At 41.3% G+C, this 15,260-nt stretch overlaps 1 protein-coding gene, 1 long non-coding RNA gene and 3 other non-coding genes across 5 annotated transcripts in view; 1 reads left to right on the top strand and 4 right to left on the bottom strand.

The window, feature by feature from the left end:
- The window catches only part of RNASE4 (ribonuclease A family member 4), a 19,828-nt gene extending 14,907 nt beyond the window's left edge, over positions 1–4,921 (bottom strand). The window contains exon 1 of the mRNA XM_077127315.1: positions 4,738–4,921. The gene's annotated coding sequence lies outside the window, so the exon portion shown is untranslated. The remainder of the gene's footprint in view (positions 1–4,737) is intronic.
- Positions 4,793–14,863, top strand: LOC143655825 (uncharacterized). The gene is made up of 3 exons (XR_013162277.1): positions 4,793–4,879; positions 5,513–8,811; positions 13,053–14,863. It is a non-coding gene; the product is annotated as an uncharacterized LOC143655825 (long non-coding RNA).
- TRNAP-UGG (transfer RNA proline (anticodon UGG)) lies at positions 5,305–5,376 on the bottom strand. The gene has a single exon. It is a non-coding gene; the product is annotated as a tRNA-Pro (tRNA).
- On the bottom strand, positions 6,866–6,956 carry TRNAY-GUA (transfer RNA tyrosine (anticodon GUA)). The gene is given in 2 exon segments: positions 6,866–6,901; positions 6,920–6,956. It is a non-coding gene; the product is annotated as a tRNA-Tyr (tRNA).
- TRNAT-UGU (transfer RNA threonine (anticodon UGU)) lies at positions 8,091–8,163 on the bottom strand. The gene has a single exon. It is a non-coding gene; the product is annotated as a tRNA-Thr (tRNA).
- Positions 14,864–15,260: the final 397 nt, after the last annotated feature.

Below are 15,260 nucleotides of genomic sequence, written 5' to 3' on the forward strand. Positions count from 1 at the left end.
GTCAAAGTAAATGTGCCTAGGGAGGCAAACCCTTTAACAGCTACTAGCAATTTACAAACAGCTACTAGCAATTTACACATCCTTGGGCATGTGCTTCAGAGCCTATCTTAAGAACAGTTTTGGTAAGTGGAAGAGCCAGAGGTTTTAAGGAGGAAGAAAAGTAGCCAGCATTAGGAACCTGCAAAAGGACAAACTTCACCTACTTTTAAGTTTTGTTGGGGTCCAGTAGTGCCTGAGTTTCACTTTTTTCCCTGTCCCCATTCTCTTTCCCTGCACCCCCAACCAAATCCTGAGCTAAAAGGGGAAAAGGTTGGGTACGGTGATTAAAGGACAAAACTTTCCATTAGCAACTGGTGCCTCAGGGTTTTTGGAGTCTCTGGAAAGGAAGAGATAAGCAAACCGCTGGCCATTACATTTTATCTGCTAAATGCCAAAGCTCAAAGTGTTTCAGAAATAAAGAGAAGTAATGAGTCATGAAGCCCACAGAGTAGGGCCTCTACCCACAGCTTACAACTGCCCAAAGACAGTCTTTTGGCAAATCCACCATTTGCAAGTGGTACCCATTTTAAATTATTCACATATCACTTTTCAAATGGAGTCGGAAGAACTGAGCTCTAAAAGTTACCAACCAGTTCTTTGTTAAGAAGAATTGCTGACATGACCCTTTGTGGTGGTTTGGAGCTTGTTTTGGTTTGCTAAAGCTGATGAAATGCAATATATCACAAGTGGGACTGGCTTTTACAATGAAGATTTATAAATTTATAACATGTAGTTCTAAAGCCATGAAAATGTCCAACCCAAGGCATCAACAGTACCATACCTGGACTCTGAAGACAGGGTGCTGGCATCTGGGACACCCCTGTCACATGGCTGGTGTCTGCTGGTCATTTGCTCCCAGATTTCATTGCTTTCAGCTTCCAGTGCTTTCCTCTGTAAGTGTCTGTGGGTCCTCTCTTTGCTTCTCCGAGTCTTTTCTCTGTGAGCTTCTCTTAACTGCATCTCTTAGCTTCTGTATGTGTTTTATCCTCTTATAAAAGACTCCAGCAAGAGGATCAAGGCCCACCCTGAATGCAGTAGGTCACACTCAATTGAAATAACCTAATCAAATGGTCATCCCCACAATAGGTCTGCACCCACAGGAATGGATTAAAAGAACATGGCCTTTTCTGGGGAACATAACAGCTACAAACTACCATAAAGCTGTATGGACCTCAGAAAAACATGTTCTTAAATTTAATCAATTTCTGTGGGTGTGAATCCATGGTAAGTAAGACTTATTACTGAAGTTACTTCAGTTAAGATGTGGCCCAACTCAATCAGGATGTGTCTTAATGCTATTACTGGAGCCCTTTACAACAGTATGAAATTCAGACAGTGAAAGCCACAGTGGAAGCACCCAGAAGGTGAACATCAATGGAACCCAGAAGAGCAGGCAGAGGACAGGAGACACTGCCATGTGCCTTGCCATGTGACAAGCCAAGGACCAGTGATTGCTGGCAGCCAGCTCTAGAATGTCACAGTCTTGGGATAGAAAGCATTGCCTTAATGATGTTTTGATTTGGACTTGCTCTTAGCCTCAAAACTGTGAGCAAACAAATTCCCATTGTTTAAGCAGAACCTTTGCATGGCATTCATTTGCTTGAGTAGCCCAGGAAACTAAAATATGCTTCTAGGATAAATCTCCTAAAAGCAGAGATAAGGTGTGCTACCACAACATACAACACACAGGCATAGTCCCATGGGCTGAGGAACCAGCTCACTCAAATTCAGCAGGCTCTATTTTCGAGTTATGTAGTTGTGCCAGGAAGCAGTCTTTAGCGCCTCGAACAACGGCAGGTCCATTCTCTGCCCATATGGTTGTCAATGCAAAAAGCCAGGGGTGAGTGCTTGCTTTTGTTTTCTTTTTATACGAGCACCATGAGTTTATGTTGAAATGGAAAATAGGGCTTTGACCAAAAATATTTTAATAGTTCATTACACTCCATCTCAGTAATTACTCATTCGTGTTTCAAAATACTTATATCAAGGAATTATAGCCTATAATTAATGAACATTATATCGTTATCAACAATTTTAATAGGTGCGAAGCAATTACCCATTGAAAAAATACTCACCTGTTTTAAAAATATTCTGATAGTTTAAACGTGAAAGTCATTCCCCTTTTCCTGGACTCTGCTGTCTATATTTCTCCCTTCAGCCTATACCATCCCAGCACACAGCACAGAAGCAGCACAGGTTTGCCTCCTAAGGACTCCAGTGTTGGTGTACTTCTCCGTTTCTATGATGTATATGTTTAATTCTGTTTTAGCACTAATGATAGAATTAGGAGATGGAGTAGATAGACTAGCTGATCTCTAAGTTGCTTTCTAATGCTAGCATATTCGGGGTCTATAAGCATGAAATTTATTCAGTAACAAAAGTATTTGTTAAAGGAGGATAAACGATAATGAAAAGGAGGAGCACTGCTCCAGAAAGCCAGGACACTATTGACTAAAGGACTATGAGGGCAAAGTCCTTGCTGACATGCCTATATTTCCAAAGACAAAAATTAAACATTCATTTTTCTGCAAACTCTAGGCTTTGTGCCCATTATCTCTTTCAAAGGTATTTTAAGGCTCTTTTCTAAGAATAATTGTTTACCTAGATTTCTCTTTATTCAAACACAGATTAAATGAAAACTAAAGAAGGGTTTTACCAGCCTGCATTGGTTCACTTTCTTATGCATCCACTTTAATTAACGAGTCACACTGGCAAATTCTTCCAACAATAACTTGACAAAATCTTTCTCCTTGATATCACCTGTTTAGTTAAGGTATAATGGAGAGGTTGGAGGGAACTTCTGAAAATGTAGAGCTGTGCTCCAGCAGCCACATTTCTTGAAGATGATTGTATAATGATATAGCTTTTGCAAATTTTCTCAATGTGATTGAGAAAACCTTATGTCTGATGCTCGTTTTATCTACCTTATTGACAGATGAGTAGCACATATGGATTAAAAATAAATAAATAATAGGGGGGAAAATATTTTTTAAAAATCCAGTAGATTGAAATGCTAGCGGTCAGTGAAAGGGAGAGGTAAGGCGTATGGTGTGTATGAGTTTTTTTTCTGTTTTCCTTTCATTTTTTTTTTTGAATTGATGCAAATGTTCTGAGAAATGATCGTGATGATGAATACACAACTATGTGATGATTTTGCGAGTTACTGATTATATAACAAAAATGGAATGATTATATGGTAAGAATGTTTGTGTTTGTATGTGGTTATGTTTCATTAAAAAAATGATTATGGTGAAGAATACACAAGTTATGTCATGATACTGTGAGCCATTGATTGTATACCATGTATGGACTGTATGTTTGTGAAGATTTGTCAATAAAAATATATTTTTTTAAAAATTCCTTTTCTTTGGCCTGCTTATAACCTAACATTTATCTGCTATTTCAACAGTAGTCAGTCATTCCACTTTTCCCGGAATGATCTTTCCCATTCCCATCGCCAGACTACTGCCCTTCTCCACATTATTGGATTACCTTCTTTTATATGTCATGTTACTAATACCCCCCCACACACACACACCCATGCAATCATGGAATCAAAGAGGGAGGAACCTCCCAGGCCATATTCAGCTCCTCATTTCATAGATGAGGAAACTGAGGAACACAAAGAAAATACGACTTGCTCAAGGTCACATATGGTGTTTTAGGGGTAGGAGATTTTCACTGCACCACACCATGTTTGTAGTCCATACTAATTAATTTCTAGAAATTAAAGTTGCCATTGAGAGCGGTTATTAAAGGAAATCTACAAGGAATATTTATGTAAATTCAAGAAATATTTCACTTTTCCTTTTATCCACTCAGTAAAAATGTTTACCCACTCTGTTAAGTTTTGTCTGTAAAGGACAGTTTCCACCTGTGCCAACTGGCCAGTTAGTACCTTTTATAGTTAAGTACCTCTTTGAATACCTGAGGCTGCTTCTGGGAATTGGCCATACTGTCAGAAAAGCCTGCCACTTCAGAGGGTCTAATAATTACATTTATGTCCCGAATATAAGGTTTTCAATTTAATAGCCAGAGAGTCGGTTCATTTGAGATTTCCTCCACCGTGGTGGTGAAATTGTTATTTTCCTTCCTAAAAAAAGAGCTTCTGTTTGGCCCATGTGCTACTACCTTTGATGTGGTGTCTTAGAGTGAGAACGCTGAGGATCCCAACGTTTCAGTAAGTTAAGAGAAAAAAGGCCATTTGTAAAAACCTGTCCAAGAATTTCACACTGGCTGAAGGTGTGTTACGCGAGGGGAGGCAGAGGAAAGAAAGCAGAAACCGAAAACACCAGCCCCCAAAAGTCAGTTCTGCCTGCAAACACTCCTTAAATCTAGCTATCAAGCGAGGTACGAAGCAAAGAATATTAGTTTTTGAGGAGGTGTAGACCTCGCTGATTTTGTGGTTCCCCTCTGAGCCCGTGTTCTAGACAATGGGGCGCTCAGGCTGACATCTCCGTCCAGCTGCGGAAAGTAAACATCGCGCGGTGGGACTGTAGAATCACCAACTTCTACAAGAACCGGACTTTTACCTCCCTCCCCGTTTCTCAGCCTCCGGGAGAAGCCTTACACTGCTTCTGCTAGAAAGGAACTCCTCCGAGCAAAAGTTCCTGCCAAAGTTATCAACAAGGAGAAGAAGAGGTATGGATACAAGGGGGCAGAACCCGGCAGGACAGTGGAAAGAGAAGTTGTTCTCACCCGCTTCTTCCTCCAATGTATGATGATGGGTGCTGGTAGAAAATGCAAAGGCGTTCTCTTGAATTCCGCTCTGGATCCTGTGCGGCCGACGTGCTGGGTGTGTGTTTACACGGACGGAGTTGGGGCGCAATGAGGAGGGAGGGTAGGTATGCGAGACTGCGTGTAGTTGGGACCACGCCCTGTTTCTCCGAGTGGGCCCCTGCCACCCGCCCCAGCCTCCGGAGCAGGCGCCGTGGCAGCCCCAGCGCCGGGCGCGCCCAGCCTCGCGGAGAGCCGGCCAAAGGGTCCTCTCTCCAGGCCAAATCCCATGCACAGCGGTCGGATGACAGGGGCTCGGAGGTCGGCAGAAAACCGGGAAACAGCTACTTAGAGCTGAGGCCACCTCTCCCAGGCGTTCGCTCGCGGAAGTTTCATCAGGAACAGGTCATCAATGGGATCTGCCTCGTGCTCATTCATCGCTGCTCACTTTTGCAGGAGAGTACAAGTTTATGACCGAATTTTAACTTTTTCCCAAGTACCCAAACTGTAGCCCCATGAGAGGAGAAACAAGAAGTGAACTTAAAAAGAGGGCTCGTCCGGGATTTGAACCCGGGACCTCTCGCACCCAAAGCGAGAATCATACCCCTAGACCAACGAGCCACGACAAGGGGCTCTTTACTCTTACTGTATTGGAATAGAATTTTTCAGCCAGCGATTGCAAAAACTGTTCAGCAGTTTTGCTACTTATGGTGTTCCTCTTTGTTTCATTTAGTTCTTTTCACGTTTTACGCCCTAGCCTCGCCTGTTCTTCCGGATTCACATTCCGGACCCCTCCAGACCCGGAAAGGTTTAACGGCTAGCTGGAGCCTGGAAGGAGCTTGGAAGGAGTCCAAGGGCAGGAGAAGCGCTCAATTGCAAGACTGAGGAGGCCTGAGTCCCAAGACCGCAGCGCGCGATGTCTGTCAGTCTGCTACTACCTCGCATAAACAAAATCCTAGAAGTAAGATTGGTGGGCATCAAAGTACCAGGAGCTGGAGTCGGTTAGAGGTGAACTGTGTATTCTCCATCCAGACCGCTCGCAGTTTCCCCGAATGAATCAAGTTTTCCTTCTTCTCCCCTTTGCTGTAATCGTTTCCTTGGCCTGGAGTTCTCTCTCCCAGTCTCATTCCCAACTCATGTCAAATCCTATTCCTCCTGATTGCTCCAACTCAAAATCTTTTTGTGGAGCTCTATGAATAGATAAATAGTTAAATTAAAAGCACCTTAGTTTCCCGGCTGCTAAAACAAATAACCATTTAATGGGATGGCTTAAATAACGGAAATTTATTGGCTCACGATTTTCAGACTAGAAGTTCAAAATCGAAGTATCAGCAAGACCATGTTTTCTCCTCAAGACTGGTGTTCTGGGACTGGCTGCTGAGGATCCTTGGGGTTCCTTGGCTTTTGGGTCTCGAGACAATGCACACAGCATCATCTTCTCCTTCCTCTTCCAGGTTCCATTGACTTCCAGTTTCTGGCTGCTTGTTGCGGCCTTTCTCTATAAGGCCTCCAGTAATAGAATTAAGAACCATCCTAATACAATTGCGCCGCATCTTTAAGCAAAATAATTTCATCAAAGGTCCTGTTTACAATGAATTCACACACAGGAATGGATTAAGATTGAAAATATGTTTTTCTGGGAGTACTTGACTCCAAGCCACCACACACGTTGTTACAGATCTCCCTAGAATGGATGTGTGTTGCAGAGCTGGGGCAGACACCAAGGCTGAAGGTCAAAGTGAGGCAAATCACTTTTTGCCCCAAGTTCACAGAACACAAACAGGCATGCAAGCATGTACATACACAATGTTCTGTACCGAGTGGTCTTTGGTCTCTGACTTTCGGTCCTCATACAGTGACCTGGGATCAAGTGGGAAAGAAAATACGCCTTAGGGAGGGTACCACAGAACTTGATCCAATCTATTGGAAGAGTTGGCTCGCAGATCTTCACTCAAGAAGACTCATTTTCAAAGCCATGGGACGAGAATACAAAACACCGTGATAAACTCTTTGTAAAGGTGTAATGATGGCTGGTGAGAGCCCTTGGAACACAAGAAACTGGAAGAAAGAGGAAAGCAATTCATGGGCAATAAACCCAAAAAACACTAACTCCTTCGAGCCGGAATCGAACCAGCGACCTAAGGATGACCACAACTGAGAAACACTACAGTCCTCCGCTCTACCAGCTGAGCTATCGAAGGATGTATGAAGTAGTGAGGGAAGTGCAGAAATGGAGTTTCTAAAATTGCTTATTCAGTAAGCGGCTAAATAGACCTGGGTGTGATAAATTCTGATTGTTGGAAGATTGCAAAGCCAGCCCGTGAGAAAGTCCTGCGTCCGCAGTTCTTGGGGGCAACGCTTTTAAAGCTCTAATTGCCTCCTTCACTGAGGGGCTTCCAAGCGGAGCCAACCAATGGGCTCCTTACTGTCGCTCCTGAAGCCCATTCATCTCGAGACCGCACATCCTCTGGTCTCCCGGGGCTGGGCAGTGGGGGAGTTGAAGGACCACACAATTCTGACCGCACAAATGCGGATGAGGTACAAGGGCGGGGTCTCGGGACTCAGACCCACTTCCTTTGCTCTCCTTCTAAACCGGGCACTTCTGCACTGGCGAGCTGCATCTCTCTTCCACAGTCTTTCACAGACTCGGGGACTCAAAGTAGATATGGAATATAATACATACAGTTAAGCCCAATGCTTCCCTGAGAAGTCACTTTTGGAAAGGCTATTTTTAGCTTTTTCAAAGAAGTAATCACACTTTCTTTGAGTCAGTATCAAATTTAGTGACTCAAGTCCTACCCCCTCTCCCCCAAAGTACCGGCCCTTGATTTTCCCCGCTGAGATCCCGAAAAGTCCGTAAACCCGCTGAAAACTGAAATTTTGAGGAACAGCCTCTATCTTACAGAACGCCTAACCGGATGGCTGCCGCCGGCAACTGCCATTGGGGGAAAAGAACTCGCTCTCGGTCTTCGATCCTCCCAGTTAGGTTGCTATGACCCTCTCTTCCAACAGCTTTCATCCCGGCTCCCGCGCTGCAGGTTGGGTGAACCGCTTCCCGCAGCTAGCAGCACTGTCGCCTCGGAAGCACGGCCAGCAGGTGTCAGCAAGAGGCTGGTAGCGCTTCCCACAGCTTGTCATGGACTCCGCTACATTCGAGGCAGCAGCTAAAGCAGCACTTGCGCTTTAATACCGGAACAAAAGAAGAAAAGTGTTTCGCTCAAAGCGCGTTTATTTTGGAGGTCTGAATTGCGGCGAAAAGCTACAAGTAGCTGAATTTCTTCAGGATGAAAAGGTACAGAAGGGGAAAAATTCGTTATCAGTGAAAAAAGTTGAGAAGGCCCCAGCGAGATTTGAACTCGCGACCCCTGGTTTACAAGACCAGTGCTCTAACCCCTGAGCTATAGGGCCTCATAGTGAGCTGTTTTCATTCTTTCCTACAAAAGTATAATCTCCTCTAGGTTTGTTGGTCCTTTAGTAGAATGTTTACGTGCAGGAATTAAAAATTGGGATACCATTTCGATCTATCCCCCAACTCCAGGAACTCAGTGTGTAGTCTCTTCCTGATTTTTCCTGGGAATGAAGGAATGTGGGAAACAAGTGACAGGAACCACCACGATTGGAGAAATCTACCCAGCCTGACGCAATCTAACTCAAATCTTGAAAAATAAAAGAGGAAACTGGTCATAAAGGGAAGAGCCTAGCGCAGGTCTCTTAGCTGAGACTGGGACATTTGCACTTGGGTTTTCTCTTTGATTCAGAACATCTACTAACCGCATCCGGCTACCCCTTCCAAATTCCTTGGACGCTGGGACCTTTCTCGCAGCGCTGAAGATTCAGCGCCAGAAAATATTCGTTAACTCACTATTTCGTTCATTCCTTCATTCAACATTTACTGAACTCCTGTAAGAATTTGAGAGTTTTGCCACGCAAAGGAAGACTCCAAGAGACGTTCTCTCATGCAACACGCAAGGGGTTTATTTACCACACATGCGTGGGGCTCACTGAACATGCAGGAACAGAGAGGCCCGAGCCTGAGTTTGGAAAAGCATTTAAGGGGTAAGATGAGGGGGGTGGGGGGTCGAGCATGGGTCACAGGTGCTGTTTTGCAAAAAGCAGATAACGAACAGTTTTACAACAAGCATTTCTTGAGCATGAGTCATGGGAGTTGCTTTTTGCATGAAGCAGATAGCCGCAGTTTTACAACAAGTAATTGTGGCACAAGGAGTCATGGGGGTGGCGAGAAGCAGATAACCACCCTGGGAAAGTCCCGGATTGTTTATCTTCAGCCTGATGGGGCCCATAATTCTTTTCTTTACAATTCTTAACTCACACCAAATGCATAGCCGTGAATATAAAATGACACAAATGCTTTTGCTGGATATTTCAGAAGCTAAAATATATATAAATAGCTGAATTAAGCAGGAAAAATTAGCTACTGTTAAGCTTTATAAAATCCCTTTTTACACTCCAATTATGGAATTCTCTTACAACATGTTGAACTTCATTCAACACTCACTACACTAGGAACTAAGGATCCAGATACGGTTTTAGCCCTGAAGTTACTGACATAGTCTTGTGGAACAATAAGACCTTAGTTTTCATGAAAGAGAACAGTGAGACGCGGCTGTGCCAGGTGTCAAGAGGCTCTAATTACGCCTCGGGTACACAAGCCTACAAAGATCTAAGCCATTTCAGAGGCAGGCCTTCAGGAGGAGGTGGAGGTCGTGCTGCACTTTGAAGGGTGATTAAGACTTAAAAGTTTGGGAGAAGGGTGATTCCTGGTAAAGAAAAATATATGAGCAAACTCTGAGAGAAAGCCTGAGTCACTTAAGGTGCCACAGAGTGAGGGAAGGTGAAAAGACAGGTGAGCAGGAGACAGGAACTTCTGAAATGAAATTAGGCCCCTTTATAAATAGAAAATAAGGAAATAAATCCCTGTAGGTTTATGCAGGGAGTGGCAGGACAATCAGGATTTTAGGAAAACTAAAATCTAAATTAAAACAGACATGGATATGCAAAATGAATTAAAGGGAAGAGAAACCAGAGCAGTAGAATATCAAAGAGGAACCACAGTGCAGATGTGAAAACATAACACTTGTGGGAAGAAAAAAGAGGGAATGACTGAGAGAGATATAGGGAAGGGTGATTCTCCCGAACTTAGTTCTGGAGGACAATAAAGAGGAAAGAGGCAGGGAGGACTCTGGAAGAATGATGTTTTCAGAATAAAGGAAGTCTGAAGGAAAGCAAGGTATCTGAAGAAAGCAAAGAGTGTTGAAATGCTAGAATTTAGGTCAGCTGAATTTGAGGTGAGGATAGAGCAGTTTGTAGGAATTGTAACCAGAACCCTCTTGTGTCTCAGAGTTCCATAAATTGATTGAGCCAACAAGGTTAGATCCAATCACAGGTCACCCATTGAATTAGAACCTCTGTATTTATGAGGCCTGAACATGAGCTCTTGAATAGCACTCTTGTAGGCATCTATCATATTACTTACTGTCCAGCATCTTCTAAACATCCCTCTTATATATGTTTTGGTCTTCCAAAGTTGCCAGAATGCAACACACCAGAGATGGATTGGCTTTTAATATGGGAATTTATCTAGCTAGAAATTTATATTTCCAAAATAGAAGATAAAAAAGAAACAACAACAAAAAAATGTATAGTTCTACAGAGGAAAGGCAGCTAGCTTTCATCTGAATGTCTCTGTCACATGGGAAGGCAAATGGCATGCCTTCTGTGCTAGCTTCTGGGTTCCAACAGCCTTCCCCAGAGTAATTCCTTTTCGCATCTCCAAATGCCTGGGCTGAGCTGCGAGTACTGAGATGAGGTATGCTAAGCTGTTGAGCTCTCTTCTGACCTCTCTCTTTTAAGCCTCAGCTAATTAAATTAAACCTCACTCATTGTGGAAGGCTCTTCCCTTTGCGGACCACAAATGTAATCAACTATAGATGAGTTTCACATAGTGATGATTTAAGGCCACAGAAACAGAATGGGGCATCATCACTGGCCAAGTCAACACCTGGACCTAATTACTACGCTATATCTTAAGCATGTCCTAGAAAACTTGCTTCCTCAGCTTGCAGCTGTGAATGAGTATGTGAACCAGGTTCCTCCAATCAGATGCATCTAGGGAAGATTTCAATTTAGAAGTGTAAAAGAGGAGTCAATTCATGCTTTTCCAAGTCTCATGTTGGAGATGTCATATTCTTGGGTGTGGGGCTTCTTAAATTTCTGGATTGTTATCTTTCTTTAGTTCTGGAAAATTCTCAGCCATTATCATTTCAAGTATTGGTTTTGCTCCTTTTTTTTTTCTTTTGCTTTTGCTTTCATCTCTTTTTGGAATGCAATTTTATTCAGATATATTCCCATCCCATACCATACATACCATCTAAAGTACACAATCAGTGGCTCCCAGTATCACTACATAGTTTTGCTTGCAGTCCCACAATAAATTTTAGAACATTTTCATTGTCCCAGAAAAGAAATAAAAGAAAAGCTAAATCTCCCATACCCTTTATTGCTCCCCTATTATTAATCCAGAATATTGGTGTGGCACATTTGTTACTGTTGATAACAGAATATTAAAATATTATTCTTAACTATATTCAACAGTTTGTAATAGGTACATTTTATCTCTCATCTCTTTTTGGTGCTCAGACTTTACAAAACAGATTAGGTTTTCTATTTATAAAAGAAAATTTGGAAAATATTTAATTACCATTAACATCAAAAGCAGAAATACATTCAAAGGCAATTTCCCCCCAAAATGCAGAGTAATGCACCCAGGATAACTTTATGATAGAAATTTTAACAGCCTACTTGAATACATTAACTTAGCATCATCAACTACATATGAACACTACACTTACAAACATGAGCACATTTGAAGGAATTCAGGTTTCCATATGACAGCTATGTATCAGAAAAACTTCTTTTCAAATGCCACTTTCCCTTCCTTTTCTATTTCATATGCATTTCTTCTCTTTGTAAAACACCTACGTACCAGGAAGGGTAGAAAAGGTAGATATCAATCAAATATCTTTATGGATCAATTTCCCAAGTGTGAGTCAATGGTATAAAATTAACAAAGAAATTTTAAAACAAGTTTGACTACACAAAAATCAAACTTGTCGCACATCAAATGCACACAAATCTGTTACAGTTTTTATATACTGTGCTTAGAGTACTAGTCAGAAAGCTTATACAATAGACAGAAAGAAAGAAAGGTTTGTGTCAATGAAACCTGAAAATCTGTATTTGGGGAGATGAAAATTTGGCTTTCTTATTTTGCTGCTTTTCAAAAATTCAGGCTGTTCTTTCTCTTATTGAAAAAGAAAAATACAAACCTTAAATGTCCTACACTAAGATCACATGTCTATAAGGAGATAAGGTACAATTTGAACCTCCTTTTATCTAACTCCTTCAATCTTTTCTTTGAACTAAATCAGGCTGTCATTTATCATCCTTAATAATATATACATATGCAAATAAATATAAAATCACAACATGGTATGAAAAATTCATAGAGATGTGAGAAGTGTGCTCTGAAAGCATGGAGGTGATAAACCAAACAAGCTCAGGGTACTTCCCAGGTGAGATGGCAGAAGTAGAATTTATAATCACAGGTGTGAATTCTTCCTGACACAAGAGGAGGACAAGAAGCTCGGAAAGGCAAGAGAAGTCTGCATGCCACTCTAGGTGTGTAAAGTGACTTGAGACTTGCATGCAGGTTTGGGTTTTGCTCCATTATTATCTCTCTTTTTATGGAATCAGAATTAAACTTTTATTAGACCTTCGCTCTCTGTCCCCCATTTCTCTTAACCTCACTTACATATTTTCTGTCTTTTTATCTCTCCGTATTATATTCTGAATAGCATGTTCTGACTCACCATCCTATTAATTCTCTCTACAGCTGATGAATCTTCCCACCAAGTCATTAATTTGTATTAAATTATAGTTTTCAATTCTAGAAGTTCTCTTCAATTCTTTCTTAAAACTTCTAGGCCAAATTTATCATTTCCTGTTTCTTGCAGATACTTGCCAGCTTGCCTTTTATTTCTTTAAGTACAGTAATTATGGTTATTTTAATATTTACACTGATAATTCCAGTATCTGAAATTTATGTTATCTATTGTTTGTGCTGATTCTTACTCATGCTATTTTGTTTCTTTGTATAATTGATTATCTTTGAATGTGTATTGCTCAATGTCTTTCCAAAATTACATGCAGTAGAGTTTTAGCACTAACATGAAGGTGTCTTCCTTCAAAAAAAAATTAATTAATTTTGTTTCTTGCAGGCATCTGAGAGCACTATCAGCCCAAGATGACCCTGAACGAAGTTCATGGCCAGATATTCCTTGGACTTCCATGGTGATCTAAACACAAACTGCAAAGGGCGAATGCTGACTTATGGCCACATCTTCTCAAGAAATGTCCTTAACCTTCCTATTTTCCCTTGCTAATCTCGACTAATTTTCCGTTGAGCTCCACAGCTCAATTATTAGAAGTAGGGGTGTAGAGAGAGGTAGGTTCACTTCTTGTTCACTCTTATCTAATGGGAATAACTCTTTGGAGCCCCAGCTTAATATTGGGAAGATGTCTTACTAGAAGCCCCATCTGTTTTAGTTTGTTAATACTGCTGGAATGTAATATATGAGAAATGGTGTGGCTTTTATGAAGGAAATTTATTAACTTGCAAGTTTACAGTTCTAAGACCACAAAAATGTCCCAACTAAGGCATCCAGAGAAACATACCCTGATGTGTTTGGCCTTGACATCAGTCCCTCTTGTTTCCCCATCCCAAAACTATAGCCCAATTTTGCAGAAATAAGAAAATGTCTGCAGAGCTACAAAGTATTCAAGAAAGGCCAATGGATCCAGAACACCTCTGTCAGCTGGGAAGGCATGTGGCTGGTGTCTGCTGGGGTTTTTGGCTTCTAGTTTCTAACAGTTTCCCCAGGGACATTTTCTTTCTGCATCTCCAAATGTTGAAGTCTCCTGTTGGCTCTGTCCCTTCTGTTCTCCAAGCATCTGCATCTGAAGTTTCTCCAAAATGTTTCCCCTTTTGAAGGAATCTGGTAAACTAATCAATGGATGGAGTCACATCTCCATCTAATCAAAGGTCACAATCACAATTTAGTGGGTTATATCTCTATGGAAACAATCTAATCAAAGGTTCCTACACTACAGTATTGAATCAGCATTAAAGGACATGGCTTTTCTGGGGTATGCAACACTTTCTAACCAGTACACCACCTTTGGTGGGCACTTGGCCTAGACAAAATCTATTTTCAACTTGATGCAACTAACACTAAAGGTACTCCCAGTGTGTGCCTCTCTATCTTATTATCTTTATCTTCCAATATTTAGGTCAACATTTATCACATAACAGTTGTGTGTTAGCAACAGATTGTCTTGTACAAATTTTTTCTCCTGTGAAGCTGGTCTACTTATACTTCCTCGAATTGTCACACCTTTTCAGTTCTCATCATTGGTTTATGATTTCCCATCCTTCTATACCTATTAAATGCTACTTATCCTAGAATGATCTTTCTTTTTTTTTTACTTCTTTAAATTTGTTTTTTATTGTGGTAACATCTATTACTTTTTAATTGTGAAAAATAACATTTTGTTAAAATAAAAAGTGGGAGTTTTTTTAGGATTCAGGGAAGTCTTATAGAATCTAGGAATGGGATGTAGCGAAACCAAGCTCCCTTTCTAACTATCACCTCCCTGCTTCTTGTGCTTTGGTTTTCTCTCCCTCATGCTGTTTTCTTAGATAATCATGCTTTATTTTGTTTTTAGAATCATGTGTATTGGCCCAGCATCCTCAGCTTCTTCAGGTCAGGTTGTATGGCTCATACTTTTGCATCTCCAAAATACCTAGCAAAGTGGCCAGCTCATATGAGGGCATTAATAAATATCTGAAATGAAGAAAAAAACAAGTGCATAGATAGGTGTATTGAAAAAGTAAATTATCACCCTCAGAAATATGGAAAACAGTGGAATCTTTTGGTTTCTTCTTCTGTAATTCTTGGTAAAATAAACACTAGAAATTTTCTAAGTGCCTGACAGCTTTCATATAATTTGAGTCAAAATTCCAGGAAAACAGTCAGAATTCAGATGCCAACTCTCATGTTTATGTGGTTACTAAAAGGCATATCTGATACCAACACAGAGATGAATCCCCCACCTATCAAATACATGCAGAGTATCTTCACAGAAAAAGGGGGAAAGTAACCTGAAAATAAACATATGAATAGCCACTGAGGATGTGAACTTCAGAGTCAATGTCCTCAGCAAAATACTAGGTAGAATCAGTTTAATATAGCATGTGCGTTCAGCGCTGCTAGGGCAGGTTTCTTAGAAATGGCTGACCTTCCTTCTCAGCCCAATGAGTGGTTTCAGACCCTTGAGAAAATGTACCTCCACTAAGAGGAGCCCCATTCTCTCCTGCTAAATGATGATCAACTCCACTTACCTCTTGACTTTTCCTCTGCCAAAGA

Source organism: Tamandua tetradactyla, chromosome 14 (genome assembly GCF_023851605.1).
Source record: "Tamandua tetradactyla isolate mTamTet1 chromosome 14, mTamTet1.pri, whole genome shotgun sequence".
Lineage (NCBI taxonomy): Eukaryota > Metazoa > Chordata > Mammalia > Pilosa > Myrmecophagidae > Tamandua > Tamandua tetradactyla.